This window comes from Gigantopelta aegis, chromosome 4 (genome assembly GCF_016097555.1).
Source record: "Gigantopelta aegis isolate Gae_Host chromosome 4, Gae_host_genome, whole genome shotgun sequence".
NCBI lineage: Eukaryota > Metazoa > Mollusca > Gastropoda > Neomphalida > Peltospiridae > Gigantopelta > Gigantopelta aegis.
Window position 1 is genome coordinate 80,320,802 of NC_054702.1, and position 18,928 is coordinate 80,339,729.

The window sequence follows — 18,928 nt, forward strand, 5'->3', positions numbered from 1 at the left end:
AGATGTAAAACACATTTCATGCCTGACGAACTGTGACTAAAACGTCACGTGATCATAAATGCACTATGCAAAATTAATGTTGTAAAAGTTAATATTAGTTTTACTTCAAGTGGCGTAAGCGTATATCTATATAATTTATGAATTATACATGTAACATAAAACGTTCAGAGCTATTAAAAAAAAATATATATTTGCAGAGGCGGATCTAGGGGGCCCCACCCCTAAATTTTGCGATAGTTATAATTTTATTATTTATCTTTTTTTTTTTTTTTTTTTACGATCTCCCTCCAAACCTCCCCCAAAGTTCCCTTGGCATTCCGGCTCATGTCATTGGGGCCCCCCTAAATGGATTTTCTGGATCTGCCACTGATTAGGCTTGAACTCGGCTATTAATACCAAATCAAACTGGACATAACATTTAAATGTTTTATGTAAATTAAGTTTGAAAGATCATCGTTATGCTCACTTGAAGTACAATTAAATTACCGTCATGCTCTGTCAGCTTCCGTCCAAGCATATTTTTCTTTAAATCACTGTTGTCTTGTTTAACCACAACACTTGTTAAAAACATCCATGTAATACGGGAGTTTGAGTTCTCGGTATTCAAATAACAGACCCGCAACACTTGTTAAAAACATCCATGTAATATGGGAGTTTGAATTCTCGGTATTCAAATAACAGACCCGCAATAGACAGGTCTATCTATGACAGGAATTTCAGTTCAATGGCCCAAGTGGCAGATAGCAAACCTTAGGCCAATTTCACAAAACATCGTAAGTTTATATCTGGGACTAGCAGTTATACCGGGCATATATTTACATGTGTTTGGCATCTATTTCACGAAAAACATTACATGATTACGGAAATGGAGCATTTTAAAGACGTAAAGTAATGAAATATGTGTACTTCTAACTATATTTGTTGTACCATAACAGAAATAAGAATTATGGTTTAGTCGTAGATTTACGTTTACGTGCAAAACTAGGCTTGCGATGTTTAGTGAAATTGGGCCCTTGCCTTTATTTTATTTATCCGTCCCTGCTTTGAAACTGTTTGTCACTTTTAAAACACTTAATAATTAACTGAGTATGTCTTCTTTGTATGTTTTGATACTATGTTTTAATATTTTCAAGCGTTTTAGTTCAGGGTCCAGAAATAAAATGAAACAACAAAGTCAAGCTCGTTACAAAGTCATTTATTTGATGGTTAATAAATATTGCTTAAACCACGTACGTACTCGTTCTCAAAAACGCTTATTTCTAAAGCTTCCGTATTACATTGGTTGTGAAATACGTGTCATGTATATAACAGATTTGAGTGTGTTGTTTTTCATGTGTTCCTTGTTATGAGTTTGTAAAACATGTTATATTAAATTACACATAATTGGCTGGTTTTGATTTATGTTGATGAATTTGTATATTCAATGGTGGATCAAAGATGTTATTATTCACAAACATTTTCCAGTATCCCGATGGACAAACTGTTCACAGATATACTATTTCGTACTGCTGTGTTTGAAATCGAATTCTAAGTTGACACCAGGTTCCGTGTTTATAACACATTCAGGTCCCGACTCTAAGCAAGTTTAAAGTATCTGGACTCAAGCTGCTTTTGTATAACAGAATTGTTAAGAGCACAGACATCGAGTAAAATCGCAAGTACATTTTGAAAACTTCTTGTAAACATCGGAACAGATTGATGATTCTTCAGTTTGTTATCAAAAGTTGGGTTTTTCGTTTAATTTTAGATATTCTTGTTTGTTGACAGACCATTGTATTAATTATTTTATATATTATTAAAGCAAAACGTGCTCGCAGTAAATCAGAACATCTCTAAATATTTTAGAAATGTTTCGTATTAGTCGGGGGGTAATTAACAAATCCATGGAATATACATTTTCTGTTGATATTAAAGGTTTGTGATGAAATAACTCTGTGATATTAATCTATTGATATGGTTGTTGAACACCGTGTTCGTTATATGATATGTGTATTACTGTGTATAGTGACCACATTAAAGTTTTAAATTAAATCACAACTATTAGTGAGTTTGTCTTTGTTTCTTAAATGAGAAGTATGTATATATTGATCTCGTATAATAGGGAAACATGTTGCTCATTGCTATAAACGTAAAGTTTTCTTTATTTAACGACACCACTAGAGCACACTGACTATTAATCAGCTATTGGATGTCCAAAATGTGGTAATTCTGACACATAGTATATGGTCACAGTTACATTTTCCCATTAGCGGCATGACATCTTTTATATACACTTTCACACAAGGAGGACAGCACATACCACGGCCTTTGATATACCAGTCGTGGGGCACCAGTTGAGGCGGGACAAAATTCAATTTTGACCTGGACAAATGTTTAGAAAAAAGAGGCTAACGTGTTACCAAGGTGTGTGGTCCATGCCAGAAACTAAGAGAATAAATCACTATTGTTTCTCTGGGGGCGAGGCGTAGCCCAGTGGTACAATGCTCGCTTGATGCACGGTCGGTTTGGGATCGATCCCAGTCAGTGGGCCCATTGCGCTATTTCTCGCTCCAGCCAGTGAACCACGACTGGTACATCAAATGCCGTGGTATGTGCTATCCTGTCTATGGGATGGTGCATATAAAAGATCCCTTGCTGCTAATCGAAAATAGTAGCCCATGAAGTGGCGACAGCGGGATTTCTCTCTCAATATCTCTGTGGTCCTTAACCATATGGCTGACGCCATATAACCGTAAATAAAATGTGTTAAGTGCGTCGTTAAATAAAATATTTCCTTCCATTTCCTATTGTTTCTCAAGAAACAGTGTGTTTGCACTCTTCCTGATATGGAAGTCAAACATTTGGTTTCCATTAGTAGCAAGGGATCTTTTATATGCACCATCCCACAGATATGATAGTACATGCCACAGCCTTGATATACCAGGCGTAGTGCACTGGACCGGCTGGAACCAGAAATAGCCCAATGAGTCCACCGAAGAGGATCGAATCCAGACTGACCGCGCATCAGGCAAGCGCTCTACCACTGTCCCTGGAAGACAAGGCATTACAGATGAGTGGTAACATAAATTAAATCCACTAATTTGTTACAGTTCAAGCAGTGATGATGACCATGATCGTAGAGTACAGACAATTCCTTTCGGGTTCCACGCTAATGCTGATGCATAGCTTCTGTACTCTGACTTCAGTGGACTTGGTTTGAGTTTGGAGTTTTTCTTCTTCTAGAAGAGCTTCCTTACTGGGATTCTGAGCCTCTCCAGCCCAGTTTTGATTTTGTAATTTGCTTCTCCTAGACAGCTGTCTTTCTTGACTCGCGTCGTCTGTCTGTCAGGTCCATATTAGTCTAGTCTCTACCCTTTGACCAGTCCAGCTTGGGTGACCCTACCAGCTGGCATACCTCTCCGGGTCATCGAGACATGCAACCTACCTCACCACGTCAAGGAATGGACCATGAGATGGAGTTCAAGCAGTGAAATGGCTGATCAGTGAAATGAAATAACGAAGCATTACGTTCATTAAACATAAACTATTATCTGCAGATCTACGGCCCAGTTGTGGTTTCTGAAACAGTCTACCCTACCGTACAAATACAATGTGAGTAAACTTTTTCATTCAGCTTTGAACACATTTTAAAAGGGCCATTTAGCAATACATTATTGGCTCAACAAAATTAAAGGATAAAGAAGAATACTATTAAAATTAATTCTAATAGTCTAGACAAGAATTTGCGTTGGTAATAAAAAAAGCTCGAGGATTTTACCTCGATTCTTACCCTACGTAATATATACACTTTGATTTTGATATGTGGTTATTGAGAGAGAGAGAAAGAGAGAGAGAAAGAGAGAGATAGAGAGAGAGAGAGAGAGAGGGGGGGGGGCAGACAAAGAGGGTAAGAAAGAGAGGGAAAGACATAGGCGTTTGTGTGTGTGTGTGTGTGTGTGTGTGTGTGGGGGGGGGGGGGGGCGCTGGATTTTTCCAAAATTAAACGAAAATGCCCGAATTGAATAACAAAATGTATTCATATTAGCATTCCTACCAAACAGCTATACAGAAAGAAAGAAAGAAATGTTTTATTTAACGACACACTCAACACATTTTATTTACGGTTATATGGCGTCAGACATATGGTTAAGGACCACACAGATTTTGAGAGGAAACCCGCTGTCGCCACTACATGGGCTACTCTTCCGATTAGCAGCAAGGGATCTTTTATTTGCGCTTCCCACAGGCAGGATAGCACAAACCATGGCCTTTGTTTAACCAGTTATGGATCACTGGTCGGTGCAAGTGGTTTACACCTACCCATTGAGCCTTGCGGAGCACTCACTCAGGGTTTAGAGTCGGTATCTGGATTAAAAATCCCATGCCTCAACTGGGATCCGAATCCAGTACCTACCAGCCTGTAGACCGATGACCTAACCACTACGCCACCGAGGCCGGTAAACAGCTATATAGGGTTTGCAACCCCTTCCCCTTGGGAACACAGAGGAAACCAATTTCACCACATGGGCGACTTCTTCCGAATAGAATCAGCAAGGGATGTTTAATCCTGTCGAAGCAGCAAGGCTCTTTTGTATACACGTTCGCAATCAGGACAGTACATACCATGACCATAGATGTGCCAGTCTTGTGACTAGTTACACGAGAGAACCCAAGTCCATCCACGATCAATATACCACTAAAATACACCCGTCCCTTTTCTTAAATAAAACTTTGTTTTGTTTACCGACACAACTATAGTACATTGATTAATCAATTATCACCTCTTGGATGTCAAATATTTGGTAAGTTTTGACATACAATATTAGAGGAAACCCGCTACCTTTTTCATTGGCAGCAAGGGCTCTTTTATATGTACTTTCTGATATACAGGACAGCACATACCACGGCCTTTGATATGCCAATTGCAGAGCACTGGCTGGGACGAAAATGAAAATCAGAGAACGAGTCGTACGACGTAAACACTACCGACTGAGCTAGATCCCGCCACTCTTTTAGTCTTTGAAAATTTAAAGGTTTTTCTTTTCTTTTGTTTTGTTTAACACCACCACTGGAGCACATTGATTTATTAATCATCGGCTAGGGGGCGGGATTTAGCTCAGTCGGTTGCATTCTCGCTTGATGTGCACGCGTCGAAGGATCCAACCACCTCGGTGGATCCATTCAACTGATTGGGTAAAGGCCATGGTTTGTGCTATCCTGCCTGTGGGAAGCGCAAATAACAGATCTCTCTTGGAAAGAGTAGCCCACGTAGTGACGACAGCGGGTTTCCTCTCACAATCTGTGTGGTCCTTAACCATATGTCTGTAACCATAAAATATGTTGAGTGCGTCGTTAAATAAAACATTTCTTTCTGATGACTACATGTCATGTCAGAATTACCAAATGTTTGACATCCAATAGCCGATGATTAATTAATGAATGTGCTCAAGTGGTGTCGTTAAAACACAACAAACTTTAACTTTAATCATCGCCTAATGGATGTAAAACCTTTGGTTAAATCTGACATATAGTTTCTTCACTGAAGGCCAATCTATAACAAATAAACCAGTCTAAGCAAATAAATTAGGTGGCTACTTAGTCTGCATAGAGTTTTTGCACTCAATAAAAACTCGCGAATATGTTTCGCAACACCGGGTTATATCAAAACCTAGGTTTACGTAAAACGCTGAAAAACTTGACCAAGGCCTACACCCGTGGTGCATTTCACATGTGTGTGTTTTACCCGTGTTTACAAAACCACGCTTTTCACATGGGTTACCGGAGATCTGGAAAGGGACATAAGCGAGGGATAGCTTACACGTCATCACTTTGTAGCTGAAACTCGTTACCGGTATATTATTAGCATTCGCGTCTGGGGCAAACCTTCGTATTTGGGCAAAAATGATGAAGATGTTTGGGCAAAAATGATGAAGATGTTTGGGCAAAAATGATGAAGATGTTTGGGCACAATGAGCTGGCCTGAAAACGTTTCACCATTTATTTTCATCATTTTTAATTACAATATTAGTTATAATCCATGTAAAATGCGTACAGAACCCTACATAGCTGTTGGTAATAATGCAATAAACGTTGTTACCCAGGACCAGGCATTTCCCTTTAATTTGGGCAAAAACAAATCTGCACCCACACCCCCACACCCCCAAAAAACAGAGACAACTTTTGGTCAAATTATCAAACCTGTGGGCCTATCTCGTCTTTTTTTCCCATTTATTAAGACGAGATAAACACGAAAGCATGTCATTATAAGACTGCAGTCTGCGTTATACGTTCATTGCTTCGATACCGGTGGTAACCGATTAACTTCCAATTCTAGTAGTTCCCGTTTCGTGCAGTTCATACACCATGAAGAAAATGCTTATTTTTACTAATTTAATAAATAACTTTATTTATCATATCACTACTAAGGAATAGCATTGGGCACGCCCATTACATAAATCACATATTTCGAGACATAAGTATGCAAATATTTAGAACATAAGTATGCAAATTACATTATTACGCAAATTATATACCAAAATGTGGAACTATTTTCACCTGTCAAAATTGTTGACGAACAAACATGGCGTCTTTTGAAGTTGTCTTTTGCAAGTATGCAAAGTATGAGAAAATCCCCGCGATTGCAGAGACGTTATTCCAAAAATGTGGGCAAACACACAAAATCCCCTTCGATGTCCCGTTGAAGTTTTCAAGTTTTATTCTTCAAAACGACCGCGAAACGTTTGTGCTGACGACCCATTCTACATTGCTACACATACACACACATACACACACACACACACACACACACACACTCGGTATGCCGAAAGCAGGAGAACAGTGGTTCCTCGGTCAATGCATTGGTAGAAATAAACTTGCTGGACTGATGAAAAACATGTGTTCGAGTGGTAATATTTGTACCACTAAACGCCTGACGAACCACTCTGCACACAAATAGCCTATCTGGTCCAAAAACTGAACGACAATCACGTTCCTGCTCATTAAAACATGCAGATAACAGGACACAAAAATATTCATTCAGTTAATGCATACAGCCATATAAATCACGACCAACACAAAGAACTGTCGCACATTCTGTCCGCGATATCTACATCTTGTGAATCCTCAAGTTTGGTTCCCGTGTGTTCGTCTTCGAAGGAAATCCGACAACACTTTTAAATTCGAAACAATCACAGATCATCAATATTTCCGGCGGTGTGAACACCATGTTTGGAGGCAATGCCAGTGGGGGCAACATCGTAATAAATCTGGCTCAGCCTAAAAGTCCTGTTGTCCCCATAAAACAACGAAGAATCATTTTTGACCGTGATTCCGACGGCGACTGAACTTGGTGAAGCCCTTAAATAGGTCAGTGACGTAGATACGCCTATGTCTGACAATGACGTAGTATTCAGCAAAATGCCGCGAAAAGTTAATTTGAAAACTTTGGCTATTGTCAATTATTTTATTATAATTTCATTGTGTATATATAAAACTGTTAAATTAGTATTAAATTGTTTAAATAGCTACAATCGTTCTGTCCGCTTTTAACCTAGTTTCAGAAAGCATAGATAACCTTCAAGGTGTATTGACAAACCGATTATCAGCTGAGTGATTGACATGTACATGTATTCATACGTCATAACAAATTGTTACGTCCGAGCGTTGGGGTTTTGTTTATTAATCATTTAAGTGAAAAATAAACAAAATTGCCAGTGATATGATAAATAGAATTCGTCACTCGTATTTTTTAATATGGTAAATATCAACCTCGGCCTGTTAATCTGTATTTGTCTCGCCAAAGGCTCGACAAATACAGATTAACGAAGCCTCGGTTGATATTTCCCATATTAAAAAATACTCGTGACGAATCCTCTATTTATTACCCCAGCAGTCACTCATAACTGGGAAACTATTTTCCATATTTTTCAGTGAGAAATATTCTGCAGTGGGTAACAAAGTCATTGGTTTGTAAGCATCAAATCGTCCAATAATTTTGTTATTATTGGACGATTTGACATCTTACAAACCAATGACTTTGTCGGTACTTAATATAACGTCATCACGATTTGGCAAACACACAACATGATGTCATGTAGTTTAAAGAGTTTGTGTTCACGACTGTTTTAGTGTTAAATTTATAACAAAATATAATTTTAATGCAATTCATTTTATATATTTTTAGCAGAATAAAGAAAATTATCTGTGAACATGATTAAAATACAAAGTTATAGCAATACTCAGAACAGTGTGTAAAGTGGTTTACATAATTTCTATAGCCTACATGTAGCCTACGTACACCTGCGTCTAAAATAAAGGCGTTTGTAGAAAAAATAAATAGAATAACAAACTCGGTACCAGTTATTATCAAATGTATGTCCCGAATGAAATAATTTTTATTATAAAAATTATTTCACTCGGGACATAAATTTGATAATAACTGGTAACTCGTTTATTATCCTCTATATATCTCAGGCGCTTTGTTGTTCGTTCGCCACGAACATGGTGAATAACTGTTGTGTGAAGGGGCGGATCTAAGTATACAGTATTGCAAAAAAAAAGGAAAAAGGGCATCTTGTCTGAAAGGGGGAGGGTTCGAACACCAAAAATATAGAGATATTCGGGCAAAATGTGCTAACTGGAGACCATAGGCGTACGGGCTCCCATTATTGTAGGGATGGGGGTGGGGGCAGGCTGGCTTTTGCCGGAATTAAACAAATATGCCCGAATCTGGATAACTACATGTACATTTAATCATATAAGCATTACTATATAGGATTGCAAACGAATCACTACTCATTTTTACATTGATTACAACTAATTTTGATTGTAGAATGATGGAAATACATGGTGAAAAGGTCTCAGATTAGCACATTTTCCCCGAATATTTGTATAATTTTTGCCCGAATTTGACGTTTTGCCCCTGCCCCCTGTCTCGTACGCTTCTGTCTGAGACCTTTCTACCACATATTTACATCATTCTACCCTCAAAATTAGTTGTAATCCATGTCCTAATGCGTAGTAATTCGTCTGCATCCCTATGTAGCTGTTTGGTAGTAATGCTAACATGATTAAATGATTTGTGTTCCAGATTCTAGCATTTCCGTTTAACTCTCGTACGCTTATGCATGATACTAACATTACAACAACAACAACAACAAAATCATGTATGATTGTATACGACTAAACAAGAGTTGTTGCCCTTTAATGGTTCAACACTAGCTTTCCTTGACTGTTCTTGCAAATTCTTTGACTGAAAACAGGGAGAAAAAAAAATGTGTTCAAATAGTGTTTAAAATTATGTTTAATTTTCTGTTTAAGTTAAGGGGTGGGGTGGGGGGGGGGGGGCGGGAATTGACTTCTGGTGTCGAAATCAGTTTTTTTCAATATATTATAGGTTTGCAAAATATCAAGTTTTAATCATTAGAAAAACGGTAGCTGAAAACATATTGTTGTCAGAAGGACAAAATTGATTTTCAAAATCGTATATATTTCTCTACACAAGGCAGGGTGAAATGGATATTTTAACAACGTCATTAAGAAACGTGTGGTAAAAGTGGAAACCAAGAAAAGAATTTGGTTTACAATAGTATTGAATATTATACCGGACTCGTGTGAGGTGTAGGTGAGCATAATATAAAGGTGTCTTTGTTGAGATGAGTTCTAGCATACAATAATAATTAAAGGCGCAGACACTAGTTTCAACTCGTAGAAATGGACACTAAGTTTAGTTAATCTACAAACCTGTAACACATTTGGATAAAGTTACAACAGAGTGAAAGAAGAGTCTGTGACGTTAAAACCGGCAAATATCCTTAAAAATAGACGATAACTCTAATCAATAACCGCTACTTCTCAGACGCACGTGCGTTTTTAAAAACATGAAAAATGCATTTTGTGATATTAGAAACAACAGGATGACCAGAAACACTTCGGTTCTACGGAAATGGATAATCTAAACAATAAAACAGCTCTAATAGCGAAACAAATGCTAGTTTTTAAAAAATACGGCCTGTCCCTTTAAAAGAAAAGCTTTTTAATTTTCACGTCCTTTTGTTTTCGGTGGCCATTTATTTGACCAAGATTTGACCTAACAAAAATGGAAGATTGCCAATATCTATGTGCTGGGGTGTCATTATCAAAACAGGTTTTTTCTCAACATATGTTTCCAATTAGCAACAAAAAAATCTTTGCCATTATTATTCACTTTATCATGACCGCACATAACATAGCGTTTAATATAGAAAACAAAAGAGTAACATCTTAAATAAATCGTTCTCAGTGAAAAATAATAAAATTAAAAATAGTAGAATCTATGAAATGTATAAATAAGATATGCTCTGTTTTTATGAGATTTATTTTTCTATTCTTATCCTCACAACACACGTTATCTGTACTGTTTTTCAAAGATCGATATTTTACCTTCGAAAATATAAATTTACAATAGTATATCATGTAACCTATTTCATCGTCGTGACATTTAATTTCCCGCAGTGATATCCCAGAGCTCATTCTAAATACCCGTTAGTTGTTCATACAAGTTCTCGGAAAGAAAACGAGAAATAGATTATTAATAATTTTCCATTAAAAAAACAAAAACAGCAACGACAGAGGTGTCATTTTTCAGATAAAAAGTAAAAAATAAGAATACTTGTACCTTATTTTGTAATTGAAACTGTTTAATCACTGAATGTTTTCAGAGTATTGAGTGTTCTCGCAACATTTAATTATATGATTGGTTTGTTGCTAAACCTTTTTTTCTTTCTTGAAATCATAATGTCTTCACATCTAACCACGTTTCCTTTGGTTCTGAGTGTATAAGTATTTGGCACCCTCAAATCCAAAATCTTTATATTCCCGATTAGTCGAACAATTCTGGCAATTAGCCACGGCAATTGGCAAGACAAGACAACAATATATTTACACTCGGGCCGTTGCACAACGGCATAGGAGGAATAAATACATATACAATGTATAACATTCACATGACAAGATGGTTGATAATAAACATATACAAAGACCAATAAATAAAATTCTACAATAACAATCTGTATAACAAAAACTCTAAATACATTAGATACATGTACATATTTTAAAAACCTCGTTATACACATACCACAGGTTAGTGTTCATATAAATATAGATATAATGTAGATATACATCATGTGTGGCCAAATATGTCATCGTAATAATAATTGTATATTTTTGTTTAGTTTGGTTACGGACGTTTAAAGTTAGTAATTATTACATTTATAAAATATGCTAATTTCTTTAAGTTTCCGATTCGCTTACTGTTCATTAATTCTTTAAAATATTCAGCTTTCCACGGCCTTTACTTTGTCTTGAAACTTTCCATTTTTATGTCGTTTTTCTTTTTCTTTTTTTTCTAATACTGTCGTAATATAGTCATTGCAAAATAAATAAATAAAGATATCCTACTGCTAATGAATAATACAGTAGCATCCTCTGACTACGTCTCACAATTACCACATGTTTGACATCCAATAGCATATGATTAATAAATCAATGTGCTCTAGTGGTGTCGTTAAACAGAACCAAGACCAAAGTTACCATATACAGTGATTTTAAAGGACAGTATACCATAACTGTAATATCTCTTTTCATTCATCAGAAATGCTAAAGTTAGAGTTTGTTTTGTTTCCCGACGCCCCTGGATCACATTGATTATTAATCATCGGCTATTACATTGGATCACATTGATTATTAACCATCGGCTATTACATTGGATCACAATGATTATTAACCATCGGCTATGACATAGGATCACATTGATTATTAATCATCGACTATTATATTGGATCACAATGATTATTAACCATCGGCTATTATATTGGATCACAATGATTATTAACCATCGGCTATTATATTGAATCACATTGATTATTAATCATCGGCTATTATATTGGATCACAATGATTATTAACCATCGGCTATTATATTGGATGTCAAACATTAGAGACCATACACAACTAAAACAAGCACACACCTTCTAGATACTCGGGATTCTACAGTAACATTTTCAACATTATGTCAGTTCCTGGACTACGTCTTTGCGATACCACAATTTGGAAAGTTCTGTGGTAGGTTTGGTATAAAGTGCTCCTACTGGCAGTAGCTAGTGAGAATTTCCCTATTAGCTCAGTTGGTGAAGGACTGGACTCTCGTACTGAAGGTCCGTGATTCGAATTCCCTCAGTGGAGGTTGATTTTTATGTGTTACATTTGGATCCGACGTAAGGACTGGGTGTATTCTTAACACATCAATACAATTATAACCCAGTCGGGACCCGTAACTGTTCAAGTGCCCGTGGCCCACAGCCCCGGGGCGTAGCTTCACTTGGGGGGGGGGGGGGGAAGTATGTGGTATTGTCTGGTATAAAGTGCTCCTACTGGCAGTAGCTACGTTCCGAGTACACAATTGCAATGCACCCGGGGGAAGCTGAACAAAAGAATATCGGCCTCCCCCACCCAAACCCCCAATACTTGCTGCTGGTAATAACTTGGTACTTGGTGATCCCTCGACCTAGGGAGACACCACAGCATCGTAAAAGTCTAAAATTAACGAGCTACTCTCGATTCACTAATATCAAAACCTATATTAGCTCGGCCATTTACCTTTCGACCGACCGTTCAAAATTGCGCCAAATTCCCTCAATCAAAATTGCGCACCCTTTTCTCTTTGGCATTTAACTGCTCCATTCAAATTCCATAGCACCACCACCACCCTCACCCGCCTGCTACCGATTTGATCGGGCTGCTGGTGCTCCATTGCACCTGCCAGTGCAGGTGGTCCCTCTTCTCCCCTCCCCCCCACCTTTCCTGTCATGGAGGGAGGAGCCGGCCAAGGCCGGCTCTTGTGCCCACGATATGCGTGCGCTACAACAGCTTGTTCTGAATGTGCACGTAAAACCCTATGACATGACATGACATGACATGAAATAAGTAGCTAATGGACCGGCCTCGGTGGCGCAGTGGTTACGCCATCGGACTACCGGTTGGTAGGTACAGGGTTCGTAGCCGAGCGAGTTATTAATGGCTCAATTGGTAGGTGCAAGATGTTTACAAGACTGTCTGTAGTGCGATATTAACTGCTAGTAACACGGTGCATTTTCTGACTCTATGGATGAGTATTTTGGTTGCAGTCACTAAGTCTGATAGGAACTGGGTTCGCACCCCGATACCGGCTCCCACCCAGAGCGCGTTTTAACGACTCAATGTGTAAGACCACTACACCCCTTCTCTCTCACTAACCACTAACCAACTAACAACTAACCCACTGTCCTGGACAGACATCCCAGATTGCTGAGGTGTGTACCAAGGATAGCGTGCTTGAACCTTAATTGGATATAAGCACGAAAATAAGTTGAAATGAAATAAAATTTAGCTAATGGGAATTTCCCATTTGATAGAGCGCTGGACTCTCGTACTTAGAGACCGAATCCTATCAGTGGAGGTTGATTTTTATTTGTTACATTGTACTAACAGTTCTAAATATTCATAGGACCATCGTAAAATTATATCACGCATCAAGCCATCTAAATACTCCGAGTGCAAGAGTTACAGTATTCAGTTTCTAGGCCTCTTTTGAAAATCACCAATGTTTTAATATTTCATGTCTCACATATTGTATGCCCATAACTGATGCAAAGTGATTATGCGTGGGATAAATAAAATATCGTCGTTTATAACAGGTGGCAGATGGCTGAAACAGACTTGAGTTTATGAAATCAAATAATACACAATCATGTACATTATATATATATATATATATATATATATATATATATATATATATATATATAAGAAGAAAAGATAACAAATATGTTATCATCGCCGCCCACAGACATCAACTTACAACTTGTCTCAAGAAAGAATAATAGACAGTGTGGGGTTTTTTAACACTGTGCGATTAGCTGTATGTATTACCAGTGGAACATTAATAGTGTAGTACATCCAGAGGGATACTCGAAATATATCTGCATATATAGAAAACATAGTATGACGTAGAACTATTGAATTTACAAAACAGATACCGCGCATTAAAAAAAAAAAGAAAAAAAAAAGAAAAAAGAAGAAACATGAAAAAATACAACCTACCCCCTCCCAAAAACCCCCACCACCCAATAAAACAAAACAAAATAAAACACAACAAAACCATAAACACACACAAACCACGCGCACGCGCATGCACACACACACACACACACACACACACACACACACGTGCGAGCACACACAAACACGCGCACATACCACGCGCGCACTCACGCAAAACACACAACTCCAGATTTACACGTTACGCCACAGCATTCCAACCTTCAATTTCACCAAAAATACACCCAACTCGTTTCCCTCTTCTGTTTTTTTCTCCGCGAATGTTCCATTCCGTAATTGTGCACATTACAGCAATTTTAAGCCTTTTGTGTGAAAGAAATTAAAGGTTCGAATTTCACACAATATTTTATCACTTTTGTATTGTACTTTTAGCCTGTCTTCCCTGCGTGGTGCACGAACCGATTACATTTTTTACATGAAAACATTGTGTGAAATTTAATGCTTTTGATTGTGGGCTTGTCAGCGTCATGTGCACTACCCCCCTGAAACTAAGCAATAATGGCTGGCGACGTGGATTTCCCAGACAATAGCCTTCAGCAGATGCCGTCGTAACATCTGTTTTTCTGTTGCCAGCCAGCCAGGGTACGCAACAGTTAAATATAAACCTCCTTGTTCATTTTATAAATTGAGTTGGGCAATGCTTTCAGGAACCATTCAACTCAACAATGATTGTATTTTATTTAGTTAAACCTTCCAGCAGTGATGCTTATTTTTTTGCGTGCTGCTATCTCGTTCACGTGACCTATTCTGCGGCCCTGTACTTCTATGTGTTTTTTTATGATACCCGTTCACCCCCTGGTGGTTTTTTTTTCTATTTATTTGAGGTAATAAAGAATGTTTCGTGACGGATGCGGTTATTGTTGTTATCACTGTGATGACAGACAATGCCCTCGGGACGGGTTTCTCCAGGACGGAATTCATTGTTATAAACAGCAACACGTGCACACCAGGCACGTGCAAACACGTAATGGCGGTTGCTGTCATTTGATATAGATTTTATAGACGGTAATTACAATAATATGTTCATACAAAGGACATATTTCAGACTAAATAATCAGGCGTGTGTGTTGGAAACTGTTCAGAGGTCTGTACTGTGGAGGGGATGTTTTGTTTTGTTTTTGTTTTGTTTTGTTGGGGTTTTTTGGGGGTTTTTTTGGGGGGGGGGCGGGGGGTTGGAGGGGGCTCGGTAATGCTTCTTCGGAAAATATATTGAAAGAAATAAACTTCACTTGGAGCAGGGGAGAAGACCCCGAAGCCCCACCCCTGCACACGCGCCTGATAATAATGCTCTTTCTATAAAATGAAAACGTGTCTTAGCTAACCGACGTAGTTTTTAAGCCCCCTCCCATCCTCAAGTACATGTTACATGTTAACGACAGTCTGACACCATATAACCGTAAATAAAATGTGTTGAGTGCGTCGTTAAATAAAACATTTCCTTCTTTTCCTTCCATGTTAACGACAGTGTAAGGAGGTCAACTGCCACCGAACCAACTTCTCTCTCTAAGCTGTTCATGTGTGTGTGCATCAAGGCATGCGTGCTTAAAGCTTAATTTTAAAAAGTTAACTTTAATAATGTAAACCAACTTTAATGTCTCCTATACAGACAACATTGCCTTTTATTCGATTTCAAAAGATAGCAAGTTTGAATATTTATTAGTTCATGTCGTATTTCAAAATTAACGGTTTTTTAATTACTTCATGACAGCTATCATTTATTCTCAACTAATGACAATAAAAGTATTGCTCTTCCCAAAACTGATCGCATTGAATTTGAACACAGTTAGTGTTGGTTTACAAAATCGTTCTGAAATGCTGATCCTTTCCCCGTTTGGTTTCATTAGTTTCATTGGCTCATTGTTCATTTGAATGATGTCGCCATTTTTTGATGGACGTGAAGTAAACATTGGCAATTAGAAAGACATGTGTTCTGTTCACAATTTACGACCAGCTCGTCTAAAAGACAGGCTATGTTTTATCTAGAAATCAAAAGGGATGCAGGTGGTTTGGACAAATTGATTTGATATTTTACCTCCACAATGTCTGATGTATGCATGATATGCTGTCCACATATAAATGACCAATTCAAAGTCCACATGTAAAGTACAAAAAACACAGACATACGAAAGCCTTCGGACTCAAGGAACAGAGGAGAGGTCAGTTACTGGTCAGCGATAAATACCTCTTAGAGAAAAGGGTCATTTTTCATTTAGCTTTTGTCATTAAGTTACAAACAAAAGGCGCATCATGCTTTTTGGCTCGAGTTTCTTGATATACGTTTGTGGAAGATGAAAATTAATGTGGAGGATCTGCGAGTGTCCATTAGTGGAAGCCCGTTTGAGACCACCTGGATTAAGAAGCTGCGTGTCAGATGATCAGACCGTATTAATTACCGTACAAAGGATTGGTTTTACCACGCACATTAAGAACATGGATGTAAATACATACATTTAGAATAGCCTTTAGTTTTAACTAACAGATGCGTGTCTCGTATTATTCTGAAGTAATGAGCATTGTAAATCTAATACTGAAAACATGTTGAAAACAACTGAATAAATAACATAATATTAATATTAATAATAATAATATTAAATAATAATAATATTAAATAATAATAATTATAATCATCACCATCATCATCGCTGTCGTCGTCGTCATCAACATTGTCGTCGTCGTCGTCATCATCACCATTATCATCATTATGAGCATAAAAGAAATGAAGATGAAACAGTATTCTTGGTACATTATACCTCCCACCCCACCCACATTATTAAGATACAGTTCCTTAATTACCGTGATTCCTTACGACGCAGTTCCTTAATTACTGTGATTCCTTACGACACAGTTCCTTAATTACTGTGATTCCTTACGACGCAGTTCCTTAATTACCGTGATTCCTTACGACGCAGTTCCTTAATTACCGTGATTCCTTACGACACAGTTCCTTAATTACCGTGATTCCGTACGACGCAGTTCCTTAATTACCGTGATTCCTTACGACACAGTTCCCTAATTACCGTGATTCCTTACGACGCAGTTCCTTAATTACCGTGATTCCTTACGACACAGTTCCTTAATTACCGTGATTCCTTACGACGCAGTTCCTTAATTACCGTGATTCCTTACGACACAGTTCCTTAATTACCGTGATTCCGTACGACGCAGTTCCTTAATTACCGTGATTCCTTACGACACAGTTCCCTAATTACCGTGATTCCTTACGACGCAGTTCCTTAATTACCGTGATTCCTTACGACACAGTTCCTTAATTACCGTGATTCCTTACGACGCAGTTCCTTAATTACCGTGATTCCTTACGACTGTAATAATGAATGAAACTCACACCTAATCTTTACAAACAAAATTATAGTTTAAAGTTTGTTTTGTTTAACGACACCACTAAAGCACATTGATTAATTATTCATCGGTTGTTGGATGTCAAACATTTGGTAATTCTGACTCATAGTCATCAGACCGGCCTCGGTGGCGTCGTGGTTAGGCCATCGGTCTACAGGCTGGTAGGTACTGGGTTCGGATGCCAGTCGAGGCATGGGATTTTTAATCCAGATACCGACTCCAAACCCTGAGTGAGTGCTCCGCAAGGCTCAATGGGTAGGTGTAAACCACTTGCACCGACCAGTGATCCATAACTGGTTCAACAAAGGCCATGGTTTGTGCTATCCTGCCTGTGGGAAGCGCAAATAAAAGATCCCTTGCTGCTAATCAGAAAGAGTAGCCCATGTAGTGGTGAAAGCGGGTTTCCTCTCAAAATCTGTGTGGTCCTTAACCATATGTCTGACGCCATATAACCGTAAATAAAATGTGTTGAGTGCGTCGTTAAATAAAACATTTCTTTCTTTGTTTTCATTGTCATCAGAGGAAACCCGCTAGGGGTCATTTATATGCACTTTCCCACAGACAGGAAAGCACATACCACGACCTTTGACCAACTGTGGTGCACTAGTCGGAACGAGAAAAAAACCAATCAGTTAATGGATCCACTGGGGTGGCTCGGTCCTGCGAAACAAGCATCTCAGGCGAGCGCTCAACCCACTGAGCTAAACTCCACCACAAAATTATAGGTGATGGAGCTATTGGAAAATGTGTTAAAATAGTAACATTATGGCTTTTTTTTTAATTCTTGCGTGTTAAATATAATATACCAAGGATAATCACTTGTCTATGTACGAGTCGAGTCGAGTCGAGTCGAGTTTATATTACCGAGATAACAACCGTTATGAGTGAAATCCTGTATAAACCTGAAACAAGTACAACATATATCCATGAATATTTCACAAATATTTTGCTTTACGCTTTAATAAAGAACACTGTGCTTGGTGATGCGGACTTTTAGTCATAATAGATGTGTTTCAGATCTATCTGCATCACACAGCTGTTTAATATCATTCATAGCCGAACCCCTGCCGAGCAGCTAGATTCACTTGATTGAACATAATATACACATTCTATGAAACAAGCGTTAGTTGTAAAACTATAATATACTATGATACTGTATTCTGTTCAAAGTGGCTATTGTTGTTTCGCATAATTCACCATTATTGGTAAATGAAGCGAAAAACAATTTAAACTTGCTACCACAATTAAACCTGCTGCCACTAACTGAAAAGTGTTGTAAAATAATTCAATATTAATATCTTAGCCACATCTAAAATCTAAAACTCCACCAACTCCCCAAAACACAAAAATCGAAAGAAATACATAAAAAATTATAAATCCTTACACAACCACACATCCAGACGCGCATGCGGGAGATATGCTCCCTCGGAAAATGTATTGTTTTAAAAAAGAAGAAATTT